Raw genomic sequence first — 5,588 nt, forward strand, 5'->3', positions numbered from 1 at the left:
AGGAAACCCTTCTGAGAAGAGGGCCCAGAGTCTTGAGGAAAATGTGAGACGTGGTGAGATGGGGGAAGGGAAGAGGGTTCCAAATGGAGGCAGAAACATGTGCAAGGTATGGGGCCATGAGGGGGCTGTGCAGAGGGGCAGGGCGCAGATCTTTCCTGCCATGATGGCTGAGGTTGGGTTAGGGTGAGGCTGAGGGTTAAACAGGGCCTTGATGGTGGAACCATCTAGATGCCAGGAATAAATGCAGAACTGCCCTGGGGACTTACTACCACCTGACCTCCTACCCCTGTTAGCAGCCTGGATTGAAATATCTATTTTAGGAGTTCCCGTCGTGGAGCAGCAGAAATGATCCAACTAGGAACCATGAGGTTGCGGGTTGGATCCCCGGCCTCGATCAGTGGGTTAAGGATCCGGCATTGCCATGACCTGAGGTGTAGGTTGCAGATGCAGCTTGGATCTGGCGTTGCTGTGGCTGTGGTGTAGGCTCCGATTCGACCCCTAGCCTGGGACCCTCCATGTGCTGTGGGCGCGGCCCTGAAAAGCGAAAAAATAAAGTATTTTGAAACAGGCCCAAGGGCCTCCCCAGATCCCGGAGTGTTTTCACTGAAGCTCAAAGAAACAGAGGGCAAAGGTCTTTGGGGTTCACCCCCTCCCCCCATGAGCCATGGCATCGTTCCTCACAGCGTTCAAACCACAAAGGTGAAAAACCATCCTCGGCCCCTTTGAACCTCACCTGTGGCCCAAACAGGCAACCAGGGCAAGAGGCACTGCCCCCACTGCCCAGAGGCAGAGCCCAGGCCCTCGAGTCCCATTCCAAGCTCACCAGGGCCACGGTCAGCAGGCTGCATAAGCCTCACCTGGACGGAGGGAGCGCCCCAGGTCATCCCCACCCTTCAGGTGCCCCTGCCTCCCCGAAACTGCCACAGGGCTGGGCAGTGACTTGGCACGGGGCTGGGATTGTAGCCTCCGAGCAGGGCTCCCCGCCCTAAGGCGTGGTGGGGAGGGACCCCACCCCCAACCATCAGCTGTCGGCCTCGTCATCCCCTAGTCTCCCCATGGCTGCTGTTGTCACGCTTTGGGTGGCAGGCGGGGCCAGACTATGGGTGGAGGGAGCTGAGAGTTGAGGCAGAGGCGTTTGGCCTTGGTTGCTATGGGGATAATCACTCTAATGACACTCTTGTTGTGTGTCATGCTTTAGTTTCACTGAACATTTCCTAATAATAACAGCGCCCATTAGTGGCTCCCTACCTGTGTGGAGCTGCTGTCCCCTAGTGGGTGGGAGTTGCTAGCCCCCTTTTACAGATGAGGCCCTCGAGGCCCAGAAAGGTGTAAACTCGTCTATGAGCCACAGTTAGGAGTTCCCTTGTGGCCTAGTGTGTTAAGGATCCAGTATTGTCACCGCTGTGGCTCAAGTCTCTGCTGAGGTACAGGTTCGATCCCCGGCCAGGGATCTTCCACATGTTGCAGGTGCAGCCAAAAAGCAAAAATCCAAAAAAAGTAAGACTCCCAGCTAGCAAGCGGTAGAACTTGAATTTGAACCCAGGTCTGGCCACACAGCTGGGCTCTCTCTACCACCACACCTCATATGCATCATGTCCTTTAGCACTCAGACCGTGAGTTGGGCTCAGTGGGGGACCTGCTTCCCCCATTCGACAGATTTGGAAGCTGAGGCTCCGAGAAAGGCATTGGCATGTGTCAGGCTACAGGACACAGAGTCAGAATTTCAACGCAGGTCTCCTGACGGGAAGGCCAGCCTCACTCCGACCCTGTGCTCCTGCTTCTGTGAGAAGGAGCTTGGCCACTGGGCCAGAAAATCTGCCCTGGCTGGCAGCGAATTTTCCCAAATCTCAGCCATTGCTGGACCCTGGACGGCACTGTTTTCCTAGTTTCTTTTGGAGCGGGGAGGTGGCCCAGGTCACTGACTGCCTGGCGAGGGCACTGTTTACTGTTTGACCATTTTCTGTGGCTGCTGTTCACTGCCAGCTTGTGGGTGACTCAGCCCCTTGATGCCCCACCAGTCCAAAGACCAGAGTCCTTGGGCACCTTGCTCAGCGGGTCATTGTCCCGCAGACCTCAGAACAGCGGAGGTGGCCAGGCTGGCCCTCGGCCTGCAATGGAATCCTTCTGATGCCAGTGACCAGGCAGGATCATCCAGCCCCCAGCCAAGTCTTGAGTACCTCAAGAGTAGGGACAAAGGCTCACCCATCTCTGTACCCCTGACAGGAGTGCCTGGCCCAGGCTGGCACCAGCTGTGGGCATGGCTCAGGATGTGAGGTCCAGCTGCCTGGCTGAACAAACAGGGAAAAATAGGAAAATGAAGGAGCCGGGAGAGAGGGAGGGAGGGAGATGGGCTGACTCAAAAGAAGAAACACTGGAGTTCCCGTCGTGGCGCAGTGGTTAACGAATCCAACTAGGAACCATGAGGTTGCGGGTTCGATCCCTGCCCTTGCTCAGTGGGTTAAGGATCCGGCGTTGCCATGAGCTGTGGTGCAGGTTGCAGACGCGGCTTGGATCCAAACTTGCTGTGGCCCTGGTGTAGGCCGGTGGCTACAGCTCTGATTAGACCCCTAGCCTGGGGACCTCCATATGCCCCGGGAGCAGCCCTAGAAAAGACAAAAAGGCAAAAAGACAAAAAAAAAAAAAAAAAAAAAAAAAGAAAGAAAGAAGAAACACTGAAGAAAGAAAGAAATAAAGGAACAAGAGTTGCATGGATGAGTGAACTTGGCACATGACCCGAGGTCAGAGATAGCAGAGAGGCGACCCCCCTCGGCCTCCATCTGCTCCAAGCCGCCCCTGCCCCTTTGCCCCATTTTCTGACCTTCCACCCCCACTTTCCCTGAGGCCCCTGAGCTGCTGCATCTCGAGTCTCTGCCGCCCCCGTGTGGCTCCTCTGCTCCCTGCACCCAGGGCTGTGCGCTCTCTTGGGGCTCTTGGCCTGGGGTGTGGGTGTTTATGGAGGGTTGAAGGAGCAGGTTGGGGTGAGGTGCTGGGGTATAGAGGCACCCTGGAGTGGGTTCCAGAGGGGCTGCAACCTCAGAGGCCCAGTCTTGCCCCCGGGGGGTGCCTTGGCGGGGGACCCAGCTGCTTTGCTCCTCGTGCCTCCTGAGGTCCACTCGCCTCCCTTTCTCCCAAACACCAGATCCCAGGAGCTCCAGGACTCCTCCACCCAAAGCCTTGGCCTCGTATTTACTGAGCACCCACTGTGTGCCTGACATTTGGCATGTGTCATTTCCTGTGTCCTATGAAGTGTGTACGATCCCTGACCTTTGATGAATGAAGAAACTGAGGCCCAAGGAAGCACATGAATTGCCTACAATCCCAAAGCTGATACGTGGTGTGTGGATGCCGTTAGAAGCCTTTTTTGGGGGGAGGGGGCTGCACGTGCGGCATATGGAGGTTCCCAGGCTAGGAGTCTAATCGGAGCTATGGGCCCCGGCCTATGCCACAGTCACAGCAACACCAGATCTGAGCCGCGTCTGCGACCTACACCACAGCCCATAGCAACGCTGGATCCTGAACCCCCTGAGGGAGGCCAGGAATGGAACCTGTGTCCTCATGGATCCTGGTCGGGTTTGTTACCATTGAGCCACAACGGGAATGCCTAGAGGACATCTCGAGTAATACACCCATTCTTCATCTGGGGAAACTGAGGAATTCCCTGGTGGCTCAGAGGGTTAAGGATCCAGCCCTGTCACTGCTTTTGTGAGGGTTCGGTCCTTGGCCCGGGAACTTCCTCATGTGCTAGCAGCCAAACAGAAATAAATAAATAAATACATAAAAAAATACGTAAATACATAAATGGAGGCTCTTGAGTGGAAGGAACTCGTTACACAGCAAATAAGCAGTGGCCCCGGTCTGTGGCAGGAGGAACCCTGAGGGACTTTGTTTCCCAAGTTCCTTTCTGCCTGCCCCCCCCCCCCCCAGACCCGTGCCACTCTGGCTCCCATTTAGCCGGAGCTCAGGGCTGGGGACCCAGGCCTCTTGTCCCCGCCTGGCCATCATTGACCCTTCTGGGTGGGGGTGGAGAGGGCAGGAGCTCTGTGGCCCAGTCTTGGTGCTTATTTGGCTTTTTGGCCTGTCCCTTCGGGTGTCTGCAGGCATAGACAATAGGGCAGGAGAGAGGAAGGGAAGCTCCGGGCTGCTGTCGCCTGTGGATGCTGCCCTGGCGCGTCCTGCTCCTCCTGCGTGCAGGCCTGGCCCGCCTCTGCCAAGGGCAGGACGGCAACCTCCACACCTCTTGGGTGGGACTTGGCCTATCCTGGAGGGCTGCCAGGCAGAGGGGGCCTGGGGCCCTTGAGGCAGGCTCATGGGCCGGGGGCTGGAGGAGGCGGGGAAGAGTGGAGTGAGAGGGGAAGAAGAGGCAGAAGAAACGGGATAACACAGTTTGGGCCCTGCTGAAGGAACCTAAGGCCCCAAGGCAGCTGGGACTGCGCCTCTCAGACCAAGAGCAGCGGCCCCTGGCGTCACCTCCAAAGCTGCTTGGAGTGACGCCCCCACTCCCCACCCCAACCCTGCCCCCCATGTCCCGCGCTCCTGCCCAGGACCTCACTGCCGGCAGGACCAGGCCCTCCAGCCTCACGCTGGACATGAGCTTCCCAGCTCAGCCCCAGGCGGCTGCACGGCTCTCTAGACACCTCTGGGTAGGCGGTTTCCCTGTCTGGAGGCTGCTCCCCCTCCTCCAAGGGTGGGGCTTCCACCTCCTCCAGGAAGCTGTCCCAGAGTCCACCCTTCTTGGGCCCCTCAGTGGCCTATCTCCTTGGTTATCTTGGGGGTGAAGGGGATTCCACAGAAACTCTTCACTGTCAGGCCTTGGGGTGAGCAGGCCTCCTGGGGGCTGCTGGGAATTCCCACCCGGCAGCTCCTCCTCGCCTCATGCTTGATGCGACCTTCCGGGGTGGAGGAGGGGGAAACCAGAGCAGTCTGGGGTCCACAAGGGCTTCTCTGCTGCCCCTCAGCCCCATCCTCGGGGAGTTGGGTCAGGGGGCAGCGTGATCTAGGAGTCACCTCTTTGTGAGCTCGGGAGCCAATAGCCTGAGCTTGAACCCTAGCTCCGAGACTGGCTGTGTGATCTTGGGCTTGTTACCTAACCTCTCTGAGTTCCAGTTTCCACATCTGGAAAAATGGGGCCTACAGAGGGATCTACACTCACTGAGTTCCCAGCACTCACTGAACTCACATGGCCCATCTCGTCCGCCAAGCCTTTCCCCAGGTCCATCCTCCACCACCTTCCCAGCTTTGCTCAGCGAGGCTGAGAAACTGGCCACACTTTTGCCCACTCCCGCCCTTTGCTGTGTGCTGTTCCCACTGCCAGGAAGGCTTTGTCTTATTCACCTTTTCAGGCCTTACCCTCTTGCCCTGAGGACAGCTCAGTGACACCACTGGGCAGCTTCCCTGGTGCCACTCTCCCTGCCCGGGTGGCTCAGGGCCCCTTCTCAGAGATTCCCTGGTACCTCGATGGTCCTTGGGAAGGTCCCCCAGGCCGAACGGGGGTGGGGGGCTTCCTGCTCCCCCTGGGTTCTCAGCAGCAGGGGAGACACGCTCACAGCAACCCACATGGAGCCCCGAGTCCCTGATTTCTGGAGACGAAC

The sequence above is a fragment of the Sus scrofa genome, chromosome 2 (assembly GCF_054392235.1).
Source record: "Sus scrofa isolate SSC_HxYL_T2T_F1_AM1 chromosome 2, Sscrofa_HxYL_maternal_Yorkshire_Landrace_v2.0, whole genome shotgun sequence".
Lineage (NCBI taxonomy): Eukaryota > Metazoa > Chordata > Mammalia > Artiodactyla > Suidae > Sus > Sus scrofa.